General features: G+C 34.7%; 1 protein-coding gene across 1 annotated transcript in view; it reads right to left on the reverse strand.

Moving 5' to 3' along the window:
• The window catches only part of LOC108770623 (uncharacterized), a 70594-nt gene extending 50337 nt beyond the window's left edge, over positions 1 to 20257 (reverse strand). The window contains exon 1 of the mRNA XM_018522304.1: positions 19087 to 20257. The gene's annotated coding sequence lies outside the window, so the exon portion shown is untranslated. The remainder of the gene's footprint in view (positions 1 to 19086) is intronic.
• Between the last annotated feature and the right edge of the window lie 413 nt (positions 20258 to 20670).

Genomic DNA, 20670 nt, shown 5'->3' on the forward strand with positions numbered 1-20670 from the left:
ATAATATTTTACTGATATTTTATATTATTTTAGAAATATTTTAATAAGACTAATCCAAATTATAGATGTAACATAAAGAAAATTGAATTTTTTAACATTTCTGTTCAAAATATATATAATAATTGTTACAAAACGATAGATGCAAGAATTAAAAACTAATATTAAATTTAAATATAATGATGTATTTTCAATAAGTAATTTATTAAGACCGTATATGTGAACACACAACAAGTAAGAGTTTAAAGTCTATAAGGTCGAAGCTGGATCTTAGATGTTTAAATAATTTCTATGTGAATTTATATGTAATCCTTGATGTAATCATTTGAGAATTGCGTGTCGAATTGGTTTTTCGGATTTATAAACGCAATTTATAAACTACTATAGTAATATCACATATTAAATTGACAAGCAATTTAACAATTTGATGCTCAATCAGGCATTCTATTAGAAACATGTTAATATGTTGAAAAACTGTAAATAAATTTATTGCGAAAAATAATACCTCGGCACCTAAATGACACTCGACACTACTAAATGTATTCTCATTTGAATATCATAGAAAGAGAAAGCTTTGTTATCTTAATAGTCACTTCAATAGACTCACTGCCAATTTCAGAAGGACATAAGTAGATCTAATAGATCCACGTCAGCTTCTAACGATTAAAAGTAGAGGAGCTTGATGAGAGTTCAATATAAAATTAAAGAATTATGAATTAAAAAGAGTTCACTTTGATAAATTTATGTTAGGTGTTAAACTTAATTCCTGCCGTTTTTCGCCTCCAAAATTGATTTGTTTCGAAGGGAAATACCTTAATCAAAGTATTATTAATAAAGTATTATTAATTAGTAATAAAGAGTAGAAAATGGAGGAAATTACTTTGATTAAGGTATTCATTCATCTTCCCTTCGAAACAAATCAATTTTGGAGACGAAAAACGGCAGGAATTAAGTTTAACACCTAATAGAACACTATTCTATGAAATTTTTATGATTATCTTTTCGATTAGCCGGGATTCACTTCTGAATCATTTCCTAGGGTATCTCGAGAGAAGTTCAAGGGCGATGATCTCACGTGGAATCGATATGAAACATCGATTTATCCGCTCGGATTGACGGACTTACTTTTTGGTTCCGCCGTGAGATCACGTGAGGACATGAACCGAAGCTCGTCGCGCGGGTTGTGAAACAGTGTCAGTGACCGACAGCCTAAGGCTACCAGACCGCCTTGCACAGAGAGCATCGTTTCAAAATGATTTAAGTATCGTTCACACTGGAAAAAAAAAGCGACGAGTCCCCGAATCGACGACGTTTATGCTCGTTTCGACGCGGCGCTTGAACTACGTGAAAAAAACACCGTCGATGCCTGAAACTCTTCTTGCTTTTACTTCGGCTCGTGTCTTATCGATTCATCCCGTGTCGTTCCCTGCGCGTTATATCGATTGCATAAACATAGGTGTCTTATGTATCACCTTCGCGTGAACAGAATGCTTGACTCCTTCTTTCTTTCGTCTCACGCGTCTCGAAGAAAATAATTTTCTTATCTCCGATTGTAATCACATTGTTGGACCCGTACAGGCCCAATGCGAGCTACATGCAAATTCGAGGACGTGTCAAAGTGATAATAAATGGGAGAGAAGATGAGGGACATTTAGCTACCGTTCAAGGCTTATTCCTCGCATAAATAATCAAAGGTGAATCGAAGCCTTCTCGCGTCTGATTGTCTCGCGCGCTTAGCCTGGAGCGGAATAGAATCGACCCGATTAGAATGGCCATCGCGGCCGCAGTTGCGGACGATCCGTTACAACTCGCCAGTGTAACACGAGAACGCGGGTGATCTTGCGATCGACCGCGTCGATCTCGTTACCAATACGGAGCCCGAGATTCGTCCGCCAGCGGCGGTCGCTGGCCCTGAGAAAGCCCCATCCCTCTCGCGATCATCACCTTCAATGTGGGTTCGGCACTGACTCACACACGCCGGCCTGGCCCACTTACGCGCTATAGCGATAACGTGCGTAAGGTAAATGATCCCAATGACTGAACTTAGAAAGTAGTGAACAGTTCTATTTATTATCGATTAATAATTAGCGACACCCTCGTAGAAATTTCATGCATTTTTTGAGCAATTACTAAACCAGTTACACCAACTTCTGTCTAGTAACTGAGAAGGAAAATTACTCAGGATCCCAGTCAGGATGTAACGCTTTGTTTGCAGTTACTGCATACAAAAGTTGCATAAAATCTGAATCCATTTACTGCATAGAAACACAATAAATAATGGATATTAAATTGATTAATAAGCAAGCCAACTGCTCGTGAAATCGACAGAGTAAAACTCTATCAAGTTTCCTACTCAGTATTGACACAATTAATGAGAATACAGTAATATATTAGATAGTAGCTGAATAGGTGTCTAGGAAAACTGCATACATTTCTACCAGAGTATTACAAAAGGAATGTTAGTAACGAAAGTTTGTGTCATCGAAAAATACTAACATATTGGAACAAAGTTTGTAGCGCTACTTCATTTGTATCATATAGGTCTACATGTTTTAAAAAAAAAATTTGGTAATCACATATCATTTAATACTGCAAAGTTTGAGTTTTAAGGAAGTTCTCGCGCTACTTCCTAGTCAATACAGTTTATTCATAATAATATGTAAAACGATTAAAATAATGGAAGAAAAAGATTACTAATATCTTACGCCATTATACTGAGAGAAAAAAATAGTTGTGGCAACTATAAGGTACAACTCTAAAATTTCAATACTTGCAATTAGTTTTAAAAAGTAATAAGAACTAAGGTAGTACCGAATATATTATAAAAAAATAGTATAATACCACAAAAATAAAAATATATTTCACTTGAGTATTCAGTACTACTTTAGTTCTTATTACTTTGTAAAACTAGTTGCAAGTACTTAAATTATTAGAGTTGTTAATTTAGTAGTTGTAAAAACAATATTTTTTTCTGAGTATATACGTAATTATTGTTAATTTTATATGTTACTAAATATTTTAAAACTGACAAAATAAAAGTTCTAAGAGGCTTACTTGATGTACACGCATCATCCATTTGACATATATTCTAGCTTTTTTTAACAAAAGTACAGGATTCAGTATAAATACTAAGTTTAAAGGGCGAGTGAGAGTTAGAATATAAAAACGAATTTCTTAAAATATCATAACAAATATATTATTAGTAGATCTTAAAAATTATTGTAATAACAAAATTAAGAAGATTACAAATTAATTTATCCTTACGTGTGATTACTAGACTGCGGAACTTTATGCAAAATACTTGACTGAATATTAACTATCGGACAGTTTTAGCAGTCAATCGTTGTTCGTTAAAGAGTTATTAAAAGGTGAAGTAAAAAGATTGAGATTGCCATCTGTAAATTTACAAAATTGCAAAATATGCATTTTATACAAAACATTCAGTTAAGTATTTTGCATAAACTTCCGCAGTCTAGTGATTACATAGTTAAAAAATGCATATGCTAACAATACATGTTTCGGCTGCAGAGTTGAGCCTTCCTCAATTATACAAATTTCCATTAAATGCATCTAGCTTTTTTTATTGAATATAAATTTCTTGTAAACTGTACGGTCAGTTTAAATAAAACTTTACAAGAACAAACTTAAGTATTTACTTTATAATTATAATGATTTTTAAATTGCTGCCTTATACGCGCAAGTGTCTCAATTTAAAAGAGAATAACTACAAAATAAGGTTATACTTTTAACTTGTAATGTAAAATTCTATAAATTTAGAATCAAATATCTTGAAAATGATATGACAAACGCAATGAAATTTTTTATAGATATTGTTGATATTATTAACTTTTATATTACATGTATATTATAGACTTGTCTTATATCTCATCAAACGCGAGAACCTCCTTAAGAATCTTACTCAAGATGAGATGAGAATTTGAAATATGACACTTGAAATGAATAATTCTTTTGCAATAATTTGCAATGAAATTATATATTTTTATTACTGATTTTGATAAAAAATATAAAATATTTAACTTCTTCTGTTTACCTTGTCATTTTCTTGCTGTTATTGACAAACATCTCAATAATTACCAATACATGACTGATTTTTCAATCGCTGAGCACGTTTATTTCTTGAGAGATTTACCTTATCTGACGTTGCCGACGACCGCGCGCTTTTCCACAGTCGCGTGCTAAACTTGATGAAACTCGATCTCGTAGCCTAATCTCATTTTCTAAAGAGGGAGGATCTCTGTGTGCAGTTAGCGTTCAGCTGGTTTGCTGAGCTGTCGTTTCAACAGCAGCCAGTTTAACGGATTTCTCGCGAGTAATCTTACTAACAGTAGGCAACTCTCTAGTCGAATGCAGGGACTTGTAGAATCAGTTCTGAATAGACGCATTTTCTACCTCTGCATCATCACTTCGCGAAGGAAGTTACTCGGCCGCTTCCTGCCGGCCGCGTCGAGTCGAGCACGAAGACAAAAGGAAGACGGCCGCTCTACCGCGCGAATGAGCGACAACGTCATCCGTTTCGCGGGAACTCTCCCGGCCGTACCCGTGGGAACCGTTACACGCGGGAAACCGCGATGTAAACGACAGAAAATAGCTCTCCCGTTAATCACTGCACCAGATGGTGCGCGTGCAATGCGCGCACGCCCCTATAATTAAGCCATGTCTAATTGATTTTGCCTCGATACATCGAATATGGAATGAAAATGTGTGACGGATGACTCGCACGAGTGGGACGACCAAGTCGTCCGTGTAAACGCGCCGGTGAATTACGTCGGTGCTTGCTTGGCCGACCGTAAACTTCGCCCGGACTCCCTGATCGCGACAAGAAGGATTTTATCGTGGTAACTCATCGTTTCGTTGTAAATTTGACCAACACGCTTGGAAAAAATTAACGTTGACGCTAAATATTTTTTATTAATACATTGAAAAAAAAATTTGCTGAATTTTAATAAATATTTGTTTCAGTAGTACTAACGAAATATGTACTTACAGTGAATAAGTATTTACTCAAAATAAAAAAGTTATGCTTAAATTGAATAAATATATGTTTATATTTAGTAAATATTTTGTTAGTACTATTGAAACAAATATTTATTAAAATTCAGTAAATTTTTTTTCAATGTATTAATAAAAAATATTTAGCGTCAATGTTAATTTTTTTTTATTGCAGCAAATATTTACTAAAATTTGGTAAATTTTTTTTTAGTGTAATCATAACCTTTATATAATGGATCCCAAAATGAAGAAAACTAATAAGTATAATTATCTCATTGTTGTTACAAAACACTAAAAGAAACCAAAGTGAAGAAAGTAATCTAGACTCCCACAAAATTAAATTTAAATATAAAAGTGAAAAAAATTAATAAAAATTAAATATATATAAATATAATTCTTAATGAATAATTATTCTACTTTTCATAATAGCAAGTCGACACTGCGTGTGTTTCTTATTTATAATTTCATTAAATAAATATAATTTTTAATAAATAATTTATATTAGAATCTGGAAATTCTCGTTACTTACAATTTGAAATGAGTCTACAAAAATAATCATCAATTACAAAATAGATGCTCAATAACAATGCAGAGAAGAATTGTAATTTTATTTGAATAGAATTAAGATTGCGAAATTTGTATTATAATTATGTACTAATGCGGGATTAATGTAAAATTACTGAAGATGGCCAGATAATGGCCGAAACGTTTAATGAATTTAAAATTTGAATATATTAAATATCACTGAAAACAACTGGTGTCGTGATTTCATGCTCTTTTTCTTCACTTTATTGATTATAAACCACCTTTTTCATTTGAAACTAATAAATAATTATTTATTAAGAATTATATTTGGTTCATGAAATTTGTGCACCAATTATTGCGCCAAACTCCTTTTCACTTTGATATTTAAAAGAAAACCAAAAGATGTAAAATAAAGATTCGATTCTAAGATACTTATTTCACATCAATTCATTCTAAGGGGGATTAGAGCAAATTCTTAACATTTTATGAGTATATCTATCTCCAACTTCCCTCCGTCTTTTTCTCGACAATTTTGTTTTCCTTCTTCGATTTCTTCTTTCGCTATGTCGCTTCGTCATCGCGGCATTAAACGGACCTGACTGTAATGCTTCGCTCGTCCTTTGTACACACGTCGTGCAAAGGTCCCCTTGAACGTTCGAACGTGTCCCATGACAATGGTGAGTCCGTGTCGGAGGCACGCTCGAGATCCCTTACAGCTAATTCCGAGAATCCCGCGGTCCCGCGGACATATCCGCTCCAAAAGAAGGTTCGACCGGAGCTACCTCCGGGCTGAGTCATAATTCAACGCTCACGACAGGTACTCCTCGCCGTTTAAATACCCGGTCGCGTAATTGCCCGCGCCAAGTCTTATGATTACTTTAATAGCGAACCTCCCGGGTGCTGTCGGTCAATGAAAAGGAAGACGCTTTCCTGCGCTGCCGACTTCATTGATTATTTCCTCCGTGAGGTAACGAAAGAGATACACCTTTCAACAGAAGGAAATTCGCACGTGATGTCGATATTCTTTGTAATTACATTGAAGCGATTCATTGCATTTATTCAAATTAGACTCAGATCTAATTAATGAAAAGGAAAAAAGTCAGATTTATATGCAACAGTAACAACTGCTCTTGCTTGAATTTACATAAATAATTGACATTTTTTTTTATCTCATTAGAATCCCGCCATTTAAAATAATCATCGTTGATTTTTATTGCTTTAATCTTACATTTATTACTTTTTTCCTTTAACTGGTGAGAATAGATAATACAATACGAAAGACCTGTCATAATAGCTTTTTAACCTTCCGGATAATGAGTCTATTGTAGACCTACTCAATTATAAATCTCTTTGTCAAAAATATCTAACGATTCAATTTTCTTTACGTTCTCTACAGATTTGGATTATTAAAATATATATATATTCATATTCTTTTTTATATAAGTTATGTCATTCTTTTAATGTAAGTTTTAATGTCACTTTGTCCTTGAAATTAATTGGTCTTTTAATTGGTCTATCGTGGATCCATTCATTTATAAATCTCTTTGTCAAAAAACAATTCAATTTTCTTTAAATAAATTGAAAAAAATTTTCTTTCAAATATCATGTTTATAAATTTGGATTATTCTTAAAATATACTTATTGTTAGTATATTTTTTTATACAAGTTGTGTGTGTGTGTGTCATATTGGTTCCTCAAAATTAATTAATTGCTTTTTAATTAACATAAACTAAATGTCTTACGACGACTGTTACCAACGCCGATTAACTTAATCGACGATTAACTCAATCAGCAGAATTACTATTAGAGATAGGAGATTTTCATTACTTTTATCACATTTAAACGCTGAGATAGAAATATATCACGAAGAGATGAGATTAAGAACGACTCAGATAGATAGATAGATAGATAGATAGATAGAGAGAGAGAGAGAGAGAGAGAGAGAGAGAGAGAGAGAGAGAGAGAGAGAGAGAGAGAGAGAGAAGAGAGCAAAGCATGTCTCAGCAAAATCGCACAAATCTATGATTGCTTATGATGCTGGCAATTTGCCGTAGATTTGTCTTCAACGATTTCGAATATACCGACATTGTAGCAACATGCAGACAACAACGTGTATATGTTTTGCCAATAGTTTAACAGCAAGATAGCTGCGTCAATGTTATCATTGTCGGCAATATGACGGCATTGTATGATGCTGCATATTATTATGGCAACATGATGGCAATAGTACGAATTTTGATGATGACGATTCCAAAGTTGTCGGCAAATTGCTGGCAAATTGCTATTCAATGTTATCGTATCGTGAAGGCATTAAGTTGCCAACAAATGAGTTGCTGCAATTCTGATAGCAACGTATACTTAGCAATGCATACTTAGCAAGCAACATGCCAGCAACAAAACAGACATGTTGCTATCTGGGGATATACAGCATCTTGCTGTTGACTATACTGCTGATTGAGTTAATCGTCGATTAAGTTAATCGGCGTTGGTAACAGTCGACCCTATCAGTTACTGATCTTGGTCATCTCTACAATCGTATTTCGATTTTCATTAAAGAAACTCGATACATATTCGAATATCGGAAAGTGTTACAAGTAGCGATATAAAATAGGCCTTTTGTTATGTCTCCGCGCTTTGTATACAATTCGAACCTGTTCCAAGATGATAGGAAGACGATAGGTGCACGCGTTGAATTCCTTATGAAGCACGCACGGAACAAGCGGACATCCTGGCGTTATGTAACGCCATTCTCTTCCTCCGTCCGTAATTAATCGTCTACTGTATTAACCTTCCAACCTCAACACCAAACGGCGACGCTCCTTTCTCCCGATCGACGAGTTTGCTGGCGAACCGCGGGGATCCGGACGATTCCTGAATGGGGTCAGCCGTGAGCCAAATTCGCCGGCAAAAATCGAGACACTGCCCACGCGTTAGTTGCTACACAAAACGGTAGTGTGGTGAGAGCCTTGAACCTGAAACTGCTCGCAAACGTGGCGTGGGATGAAAGCACGAAAGCGAGATGGTAGCGATACTTCCTGTCGGTCGCGTTAGAATAATTGCCGATTCTCACGAAGAAACGAAATTTTGCGTCGTTAGACTATCTCTCTTTTACATCGAATTATGCAAATAATTATTTAGGTTAGATCCATTCATCTCGCTTTAATCTTAGTTTAACAGTATTGAGTACAATCATCGACATCTAGAATGGACCGCTGATGGTAATGGTGGGGGTAGAAAGACGATTAGAGTGAGAGGCAGGAATAATAAGATCGTTCTTTCTCTAACTCTAATCGTCTTTCTACCCCCACCATTGCCATCAGCGGTCCATTCTAGATGTCGATGACTACAATCCATACACTGAGAAAAATGGTTGGGTTACAGCAACAAGAAGTACAAACAAAATACATTCTGATATGAACCAGATTTCTGGTTATTAGGGTTGAATTTCTCGAGGGGGTAATCACTAACTAAAATATTGTCCCACAGATTACATGACATCATACGATTTCATCTGATTAAAAATAATTTTTTTCACTACATATCAAGTCATTTGGTAAAATATACGAATTTATTTAATATTATACAATGATTCATCGTGGTTGCATATGTAATTATCGGATTATACATAGAAATTTCATATAAATTTTATAATGATTTCGAGGATTATGTCCCACGATTACATTAAGTGGTTACCCCCTCGGAATTTCTAGTTATCTCAACTAGAACGTTTGGTAGATCTAAAGATATATCCAGTTTAGTTTCTCTCTGCTAAAGTGACTGAAATTGAAAGTTTATATTTTCCATATAAAATGAATGTTATATACATATGAAACAGTTCCATAAGATCAATATTTATATTTAACAATTTTATAGTTTAAATGAAAATTTTTTTCATTTTGTCTTAATTATTTTTTAAAAACTTGTTTACTTCTTATTGTATATAGAAAATTTTTTGATAATTTTTTCGAAAAATACGTATTATAATATATGGTTTTAATTATAAATATCTGATTTGTATCTGGTTGATTCTATCAGATTTCCAATTTATGCAATCAGATTTTGTTGTATGCAAAAAGACGTTGACTTTGAACCATATACGATTTCTGATAAAGTCTACAAAATTTTGCCTTAAACAAATGAAGTTTTCTAAACTGAGGATATTAACAATTTCCGTAATACTGGCATTATTTCCGGCTACCAGAAAACCAGCACGCCGTGTAACGATCCGTCGACACGGTGTAGGAATTAGCGGAGGTGCCATAATTGCGCCCACAAAGTGGCTACAATGGATGGGGGGGCTTCCTTCGTAGCCCTTTCCAAGCATACAAAACAAATTCTTGTTGAATAGCCTCCTCGAATTGTATTCCGCGTAATGATATAAATCGCTATATAAACCACGCGCAAATGTTATGCATTGTGAGCTAGCGTTTCGATTTTATCGGTATTAGTCTCTTTAATCGTATCAATGCATATACAGCTATTTCCCCAAGCGCAATACGTTTGTAAACAACAAATTATGATTTTTCATAAGTATCTTAATTTCCGGAGAGATTTACGAACTAAATGCGAGTAAACAAAAAGCCTGTTATTTATGAATTAAATAAAATATACCTCCACAATATAACGTATAATGATATTTAATGTTAACATGAAAATATAACACGCATCAGTTATTACATTCGTTCACACACAATTATATAAAATTTAAATGAAAAGTAAAAATTGTGCGTACATATCGCGCTGTGTACAACGCAATTGCGTTACGCAGTGTTGCAAGTGCAAAGAATTTCATTTTTCGAAAACATTGGTCGCTGAGGTAGTCGATTCAGCGCTTAAATCGGTCGACGAACATCGTTGTAACGATGTTAACATCATCTCCTCGCATAACATAACATCGTGTTCTCGCATACACGCGACGATGTACCGCAACGTCGAGCCATTCTCGCCACTTCCTGGCTCGTTGCTGGACGTTTCTTTCCGCGCGGGAAAACATCATGAACGCGCGTGTCATCGTCTCTTGCATTTCGCTCCGAGAGCGTGAACATTCTCACGTTGACGAGGAAACGCATCGACCACGCACGACAGTCTCCTGCAGCCGTCTTGTCTCGAAGTTACAACGTTCAGATTTACAACGTTTACAAGTATTGTATCCAATTTCGAAGTATTGTACCCAAAAATATTGATTTCGCGGAAGTATTAAAAAATTTACGTAGATACAGATCTAAAAATAACTTTGTTGGACTATATCAAAATAAACTATAATAGTAATAAGGCTCAATAAATTTAAAAAAAAATCGAAAGAAAAAGGGCTGCGAGTCTAAGACTAATCGTTATAAATTAAAATTTTTAACCGTTAAATGAATAAAACGTGTCATATAGTTAAAATATAAAACTTTAATTTGCCGGCAATAAACAATAAAACAAAAACAAACGTTTCGATCCCTGTTGGATCATTATCAATGTTAATAAAAATAACAGTGGAATTATTACAAAGTTAAGATATATAAATCAAAATAATTATAGAAAAAATTCAAACAATATTATTATACGTAAATTTTTTCTTCAATTGATTCGATTTATGTTTTAATGACTTATTCGAATTTATTAAATTACAGATAATCTGAAATGTTAGATTTGAGTATTTTGTTAGATACGACAGACAGCATTATTTTATGAATATATGATAACGATACTTCAAATTGCTTCGCATCGCATCTTTTATATTAAATTTATACGTCACCGATTTTATTTTTACACTGAGGAAGACCCAGTCGAAAGGATCGAAACGTTTGTCAATTTTTCTCAAGAATAAAGTATACGATTTCACACACGCCTAATCTGTGTTGGCTCGCACTGACTGATTTACATCTATCCTTGGATTCAAACATAATAAGCAACGCTGCAAAAAATTTTGATGATCCCAACAAAATTATTTTTGGATTTTTATTTAGCTAAATTTTTAAATACTTCAGCAAAATTATTTTTTCCGTATATATTTCGATTAAGAAACCTGTAAACAATGGAAGAAGAAGCAATGCGCGCAAAACTTTTCATTCAAACCTTTTATCTAAATTTTATAGACGTATAATTTGAAAAATAATATATTTGCACAGAATAAAAAAATATTGACTGTTTTTGGTTATCAGGCGGAATGTTATGCCAAATATAATTTTTGCGGAATGCATACAATTTACTAATATATTAGACATAAGATTCCGTCCGATGAGACTAAAAGGAATAATATTTATTTATCTATATATTTACTTATTTATCTTAGAATTTTTATTTATTAAAATAAATTTGCTATTTACTTATTGAAATAAATTTGCATGTCTATTGCAAGTAGATATTAAAAAGTAATTCAAATAGTGAAAATTATGAGTGATAATTCTTAAAATATTTCATATATGTCAAATATCTTTTCAGCGTAGACAATAAAAATTTTCAATTCCATAAATACCTTATAAGATTTCAGCGGGATTTCAAGATAAGATGTCAAATATATAATATTCTTTATTCGAAATCATAACATTCGTCTTATTTTTCTATACGATTCAGTGGCGTGTCACTGACCTCTTCGTGATTAAATTTATTTTTAATCCATTTCGCCAATCGGGATGCTGCTGCTGTCGCGCTTCGGTGGACGTTAGCGAACGATTTACATAGGCGAGTGTTTTGGAGCCATCACGTACGCCATCGAGTAGTTAATACCTATTTTCGTTTGGTCCGTACACGTTCCACAGAATTTTATTTGGCGGCAGCGGACCGTAACGAAATCCCTCGGCACTGCGCGCCGGCTAAAATCCCGTTCCGGGGGCCGCGATTGGCGGGAGCTTGATTGAATTGGCGGTCAGTGGCGGGCATTAGGTCCAGCTTGCAAAGGATTGAATTTCTGTCACAATTATCGACCCGGTCTCTCTTATCCGCGCACCTACATACGAAATTCGGGACCCGCCACGAAAATTCCGTGGCAATCGTCTAAACGCAGCTGCTCCCTTTAATACGAACGACAATGAGGGAGGGTAAATCCGAATCCAAATGTTCCCGAACGATATTCGGGTAAACAGTATGCACTTCCAAGTGGAATTGCTCTTACAAAGATTCGCTACCATTCGGATATTTCTTGTTTAAAATACGGAACTATAAGCTGTGAATGTCAACTTTAAATATCTAGAGACGACTAAAGTCAAACTCCATGACGAAGTAATATCGAGAATGAAGTAAAAAAAAATATCAGAGATGGATGCAATTATTTTCAGTTATATAATATCAATAATATTAGGTCGATTCGAGGGTCGATTATATTAGTTTCTCGAAAGGTCAAGAACTTTCCTCTTGGAAGATCAAGAACTTTCTGTATACTTAACAGTGTCTCATACCATAACGCTGCGCTTTTCTTAGCACCGAGACATTATCGTGTCTCCAGATATAGGTATTATTGTGAAAAATGTCTATCTACGATATTTTTTTCTGTTCTATAACTTATGCCCAATTTCTTCATCTCTAAATAACTTTATCTAAGAGATATCTCCCAGAATACAACAGAGATATCTCCTGGATAAGGTTATCCGTAACTTATTTGGAATTGAAGAAATTGGGCATAACTGATCCATTTTAAATTCTTTGAAGTGAAATCTTACTCTAAAGAATGAAATCTCATTCTTGAAGATTGAAAATTCTGCTTTTTCAAGAGTGACAGATTTTTCACTCTTTAGTTAGACTGAGATTCCACTCCAAAAAATTTAGAGGATCACTTATTAAATATAAGAATTTGAGCCATTAAAGTCTACCAAGAAAAAGCCTAATATCGGGATTTCTGTATCTGGACCGGACGAACATTTCTTCGCATTAACACCGATCTATTGACTCATTGGAAAGCACCGAGAGAAGAGTGTCACGCCGACCCGAATTGACGGCACGTATACTTTCGTCGCTAAGTCCGAAAACGTGAGATGAATCTGCGGATTAAGCGACATTGAGTCCGATTTTGCGAGTGGCTTTTCGTAGAAAGTGTTAGGCGATCGTTGTGCTATAAAATATACAATTATACCAGTTTTAAGATTTATTACGCGAGCAAATAATCTTATATTAAACATTTTAAGAACTTCATATCGTTTCCTTACTTCAAAAATCACAATTAAAAAAATTAGTTTTTCAGAAAAGGAGAAAAACTATTTTTTAATTTAACAGAAAATTATATTGACTAATCAAATAATATCGGCGAAAAGAATATACTCTTAGAAACGTAATCAAATGTTATTTTTATTTCACAACTCTTAAAAAAAGCACCCTTTTTGAATTGTGAAGATTTTGATATTCTAGAAAATCATAACAAATCCGAAAGAATTCATTAAAAATGACATAATTTAAAATATCATCAACCGTTTACTATATTTATCTTGATCAGCTAAAATAACTAAATTCAAAATAAAACAATGTCTTCTTTAAACTTCGATCACTAAACCTGTCTTAACTCTAAATGTTCTTTGTAGAATTGAAAAAGAGACTCTTCACTCTCCTTTTTATTTCCAAAAACGACACGACTCAAATGTGTTACTTTTGTAAAAAGTATTATTAATTATTCTTTGCAAAAACCTTAAGAACGACACAAGTGTTTTTTGGTAGACTTTTTTTAATAAGAAGTTAAGTTATTTTATTTTTGATGATTGACAGAATAATCTTTATCTAACTCTTTTATAATAATAATTAAAAAATTACATTTTTTTTGGTTGTATCAGTTGTATTTTGAAATAAAAGAATAAAATCATTAATATGTATTAGGTTCTCGAATTAGGATCGCCTTCTATGATGAGATGTAGACTTGAGTTAAAAATCGATCGTATTACTTTTTATTCGTTTATTCTATCACCCTCTCTGTATTACGATTTCGATATGATATACTTTAAGCTCCTTAACTTTGCCGAGTTCAGGGATAATTGCATTGCGATGTCGCGTGCCTCGTGATACTCATCTGAAAGATCGAATCGCGCGATAGATGAGGTAATTATTCGCCGGTATACTAGTTAATTACTGCAAACAGTATGTTAACTAGTAATGACGCGACGATGCACGACTTGTACGTGTACGGCGATCAGCGCGATGTTATCCACGCTTTTATTTTTCGTGTTACACGCAATCGAGAGATATGCCAATAAAGAATCGTCCCGATGTTATAAAACAGGATCAACGATCATGAACAGTGCTCATAATATTATTGCAAAGCGTGCACCTGCGAAAGAAAAATGCTGCTCTTTAACATTTCTACAGCGTCGAAATTTAATGAAAATTATAGCGATTATATAAGGTGCGCGAAACAAATCTTGTAATGACGTTAAAATGAAAAAGTTACAATAATTATATCGTGTTATCGTATACGTTATAAACAGTAAGTCATCAAGTAATCAGATTATTACGCGTTTTCCACTTGATTATTACACAAAGTTATTAAAAAAAATATTTTTTAATGCTTTCATATATTTGTTGTAAGTAAATGATAATCAAGCATTAATAATAATAAGAAATAGAAATTTGTAGTTATTAAAAAATATTGACAATTAATTACCGACTATTACTATTAATGCTAATTAGCATGATAATTTATCACTGATAAATAAAACGTACGCTACTGAAACTTCAAAGAACCGTCTTGGGAGGTTGACATCGCCATGTGACGGCAATCTACTTTGATCTAGATTAGCTTCTTCACTGTTCGATCTAGACGCGGATCCTGACCTCCGTTAACCGGGTATCGGTGACCTCGCCAGTCGGAACTGGAATTTACACGATCGTAATCCGATACAAGAACATAGACTACTCATATTTCAATCCAAGAGAATATTTCGATTCACTTTAATTAATTAAATTAATAGACAAGCCGGCATGTCGTTTTTCATAATAATGAAATTGAAAAAATTAAAAATTTACTTAAAAATTTCTTTTCATCAAAAATAAATGTTTTCACTGATCGATACTCTCTGTTGGTATTTTTATACATTTTGTTATCTTCGTGCATATTTAAAACTTTACAACTTTAATTATTCAAAGTCACACCGTTTTTCTTTTATCCTATTATAAACAGAAATTGACCATCCGACACTCTCTAAAGATCGGAAACGCGTTTTAAATGTGACATTAAAATAGGAAATATTTTTATGTTATTGCTCGTTAATTTGATTATTAATTGTATCTAATCGTTTCTGTTCTAACGGTTAAGGACATCAAATTCCTAATATTTTATAGAATTATCTGCCCGCTGATGTCATGTTCTCAGGAATTTATTATCGCTTCTCCGTTCAATATCTTTTATGAGGAAGACTCATCCCTAAAGTATTATACGAGTAATATACGAGCGATGAACAATAACTTTCAAAAGTTCTAGTGAAAGGTAAACAGATACTGTTAGGCAGAGATTACAGAAAGTGAAAAAACTAATATAAGGGTCGAGTGAAAGCGTTTATGACAAATAATTTGTAAATTATGTGAAGCTAAAGAAAGTCTAAATATCTATATATAAACACCGAGAAAAATGTTCTGATTAAACTAACAAAGAAACTTAGAATTTCTAGGCCTTTGTAATATTGTTCGGCTTCGTAAAATGTTATTTTTGTAAGGCTTTGTTTCAGTGAAGTTAAGTCTAAATATATGAGAAGCAGACTTTCAAAATGCTTTTGTCCACAATTTCATTTTTTGAGTTTAAGAGGGCACAATGTTTAGTGTTGAAAGATTCATATTATAAGCTATTCTGAGATATTCAGAAAGCATTTTTTTCACCGTTAATTTATGTGCTGAAACAATTCATAGACATTTCGAAGTGCATTATGTCTTTTAACTAGAAAAAAGCAAAATACATTTGTTTAATATTTTTAGCAATTGTTTAACAATTTTGTTTAACATTTCACATCCTACTGATTGATATATTGTTATTTTCTGTAAAGCACGTAGTTTTCTTACTTTTCTTATATGCTTTCTTTCTCGTTTTCTGAAAATTGTAAATTTTGGATCAAACACATTTTAAAAGTCTGCTCCTCATATATCAGACAATATCTCTAAAACTTGTCAAAGGTTTTATCTAAATATGTTCTTTTCTGAAATTCCATGAACAGGTCGTTGCTAAGAGTCGTTACTTGAAAGCCATCGTTATTTATGATAGCTAATTACAATGCTCAGCCATTTCGAATAAATTCTTCTTGCTTGTTAAGCAATCTTTGACATCTCTTTACAATCCTGTTAAAGTGCGTTCCGAATTTTATTACATGACATATTCGACGTGAATAAAGATATAAAAGCAATTGACCGTTCTCGCGTTCAATGACGAATAACGAGTATGGTAAATGGAATAATTTTCGTTGCACAATAATGTGTGTAAAGTAGTTTTATGAAACTGTGACTTGACAAATGGCCGACAATGTTAATGACGATTAAATCAATGTCTATGCAATACGTTACGTTAGAATTAAGATATCAACGTAAAAAATTGGAAGAATCGCAATTTGTTAAATGTACTAAGTTTAATCGAAATAAAATATAATTTTCAAATAAGATGTAGTCTTGGCCATCAGTGTAAATTGTAAAACTTCAATTTATTATATTTTATTAGAAAAGACGATAACGAAAGCCAAAAGAACTAACAAGATATTAAAATTGTTATAAAAATAAATATCATTTTTCAATAAAACTTTTCTTAATTTACTTTTCTTTAAATATAAAAAGTTTAGGTCAATTTGTAGAAGTACTTTATAATAATAAAATACTTATTATATAATAATAATTATACTTATGGCCCAGACTGTATATTAAAAAACGTCAACACATTACAAATTATACGATACTCTCCGCGAAACCCAAATAGTTTTTGTTCACCTAGACTACCGAGAAGCAAGTGAAGTTATTTTCGCAGTTAAAGAGTTAAATCTGCGCTTCATATCGGAATTATATTCGAGAAACTAATTGAGAACCGCGAAGTGCGCTCCGTTAACGAGCATAATTGTTCTTGGATACAAGGGGATTTAATTACACGGCACTTCGTCCACGCACTGCGCTATACGCAGCGTACCTCGTATTAATGAGCGACAATCGCAAAGGTAAGTAATTACGCAAAGAGCGGTCGACGTATCAACAATCGCGCTTTTAGCCTGATTCCACATCATTTGTTTACAAGCAAACAAACCGAGGCAGCCCGTAACACGCCGCGGGTTAATTAATCGGACGTATATGATCAGTCTGTGTAACATTGTCCAGAGATCGACGCCGATATCGATCTGTCGCGATATTCTATTAGGCGTAAAAAATTCGAATACGAGAGAAGCAAAAAACTTTCTAACAAAAATCCGAAGGTATCGACATGAAATACAGCACGATTTCGCGATGATGGTGAAATTTGAAATTTAAATGCATATAACGTGTGGTGAAGTTTGCGACAAACTTTGATGAATGAGATTACTAAAAGTGTTACGAATATTGCAAAATTATTCTACATAAATTGTAAGATTAATATTGATGAGAGTAATATTGAATAGAATTTTTCAAGAACTTCGACATCCTGAAAAGTTTTGAAATGTGTAAATTATTATTCTGTATTTTTATTGCACACTAGAAAGAAGTTATCTTTAATTTCCATTTGATAATGGATACTAACTATTGGTCCAATAGTTAGTAAATATTATTGACTATAAAAAGAGTAAACAATTATTCAGTACACAGAAAGAACGGTTTTGAATCTAAAAATTTAGCTAGATACAAATTTAAAAATAATTTTGTTTAGACCATTGAAATAATTATGTAGAACGTTTAAACTAGTTGCTGGAATGTTAAAATTTTTGCAATATTGTCATCAATGATTATGGATGTATTACAAGTATCCAATTTTCTCATTTTATTTTAATTCTTTTTTAAAAGAGAGCATGTCTCTCCTTTTTATTGAAATAATTTTCTGCCCAAATTCTAAATCGCTAAACTTTTTATTATTTTCAAATACAATGTAGAAAAATCTTTATTTTTTTATTCTATTAAAAAGTACATCCTTAAGTATTTAAAAAAGTCATTTTGATGGTCCAACAAAATATTCAAAAATCTGTATTTAACTATAAATTTTTAACACTTTAGTAAAACCGTTCTTTCCGTCTAATAATTAGAAGAATAAGATAATATTGTGGAAAAGCAACATTGGTATCGGTTTTAAAATAATTTCACAAAAAGTAAATTTAGTAACTATTAAAAGTTTGATAACTATCCTGTATATAGGTTTGATTATTATTACCGGGTCTTTTTTTTTCGGAATCGCGCAGAATTTCGGAACGTACGGGATAACTCTGAATCCAATCCATGTGGAAATACATTTTTTTCTCGTTATATTCGCGATCCCCGTCCCGGGGAAAACCCAAACCACCGGCTACCTCAATTTACAGTCCCTGCGTAAGATACGTGACGTTCGCGATATCCGCGGGGACCAATCGCCGAGGACGATCGATTTCCGTCGGAGCGCCGGCGGCGTGTTTCCGCCGCGTGTTTACATCTGTGTATACATATATGTACACATAAACGAAACAACGCACTTACCACGCTTGCGGATTCGCCCGGGGAAGCGCAGATCCGTTGTCTCCCCTCTCTCGGTTCTCGCTGATATCCGATAAAGCAATATCAATTTATCGCGTCTCCTCGCGTGCGTTCGTGTGGTCTTCCTCCTCCTCCTCCTCCTCCTCTTCTCTCTCGTCGCGTCGCAAAATTTCTCTCTTCTCTGATCCCGGAGTAATCCGCGTGCTCTTTCCCCTCGCGGTGAAACGTCAGGCCTGCACTTTCTCACGGAATAGCCGAGGAAAAAGAAAAAAGAAAAACTCTATGAAGCGAAGAGGATGCAACCGAATGTGTCACACTCGCGCACAACGCTTCCGTTACTGAGATCGCACCGATCTCGTCCTCTTCCTTCAGCCGGCGAACTTTTGTCCGTGTCACGTGGAGACCTGTTTCGGGCCCACCCGTCGTCTGCTTTCTCTCTTCCTCTCGGTCACTCTTAGTATGATCGGAGTAACGTCACTTTCTCTCTCTCTCTCTCTCTCTCCCTCCTACATCCGTCTCTCTATCGTCCGTTAAATGTCACAGCTTTATCTCTTTCAATAATAAACTATCGTGCTATCGCGTTCCATCCGATTCTTCCGACACTTGTTTACTAAAATGTTTATTTGAATGTATCTCCAAGTATTTCTGCCCACCTTCTCTTGACTTTATTTCGCATCAACGTCCTCGATCGATTTTCTCGAGAACAACAAGTCCGCTCGCGCTCGATCGCTTTATTCGCTCCCTCCAAATGCCTTTTCTTCTTTCCCCCTACTGTCTCCACTTCGTCCTCGTGTCAATTACTCTCGCACCTGTCCGGCTGACAGGCCGAACACCGCCGCCAGCGCACTTTCACGAGTCGCGCCGCTTTCGGAATCGCATTTGCGGAATCGCTACGAGCGACCGGGCGAAACACGGCGACACTGAGTGGTCCAGCGAGAGCGCCTCGAGAAGTCGATCTCTCTTCGATCTTCCTCTACGTCGAAGCGCGTCTCGATCGCTCCGCCGAAATTCCCGCCGACCGGAAAAGGCGCTTCCGCTCGGCCCGCTCACACGATCGATCGATCCCTCGATCGATGCCTCGCGGACTTTCCCCTCCTACGGACGTTCACACTGGGTCCAAGACGATCCCGCGACGTTTCATCGTTTCTTTACCGCGATCGTTCTTGCGTTTCGTATAAAAAAAAGAAATAAAAAAAAAGAAGAAAAGAAGAAATCTCTTCGGAGCAGTGAAATTTTTATCTTTCTTTGTTTTTTTTTTTTTTTTTAATACAGAGCGCGAGTTCGCAATCAACGTGAATTACCCGCGGTCGAAGCTCGCCCCGAGACTCGTTTTCTCGGCGGGAAGGACTTTTTCCACGCGGAATATGCAAAGCGGAGTTCCGAAAAAGCCGAATGCTCTCACAGAGCTACCTTCCGTTCGGTGCAGGCGTCGAGTGGCGACTGTCGTTTCTTCCAACGCTCGGCCTGCCTCCGGCCTGCCTGTCCCTTCCCCCTCCTCGAGACCATCGGGAACCGACTACACACAGTTCACGGATTTATGCTATTACCACACCGTGTTCCACCCCCTGCGGCCGGTGCTCTTCATCC

This window comes from Trachymyrmex cornetzi, unplaced genomic scaffold (genome assembly GCF_001594075.2).
Source record: "Trachymyrmex cornetzi isolate Tcor2-1 unplaced genomic scaffold, Tcor1.1 scaffold129, whole genome shotgun sequence".
Taxonomy (NCBI): Eukaryota; Metazoa; Arthropoda; class Insecta; order Hymenoptera; family Formicidae; genus Trachymyrmex; species Trachymyrmex cornetzi.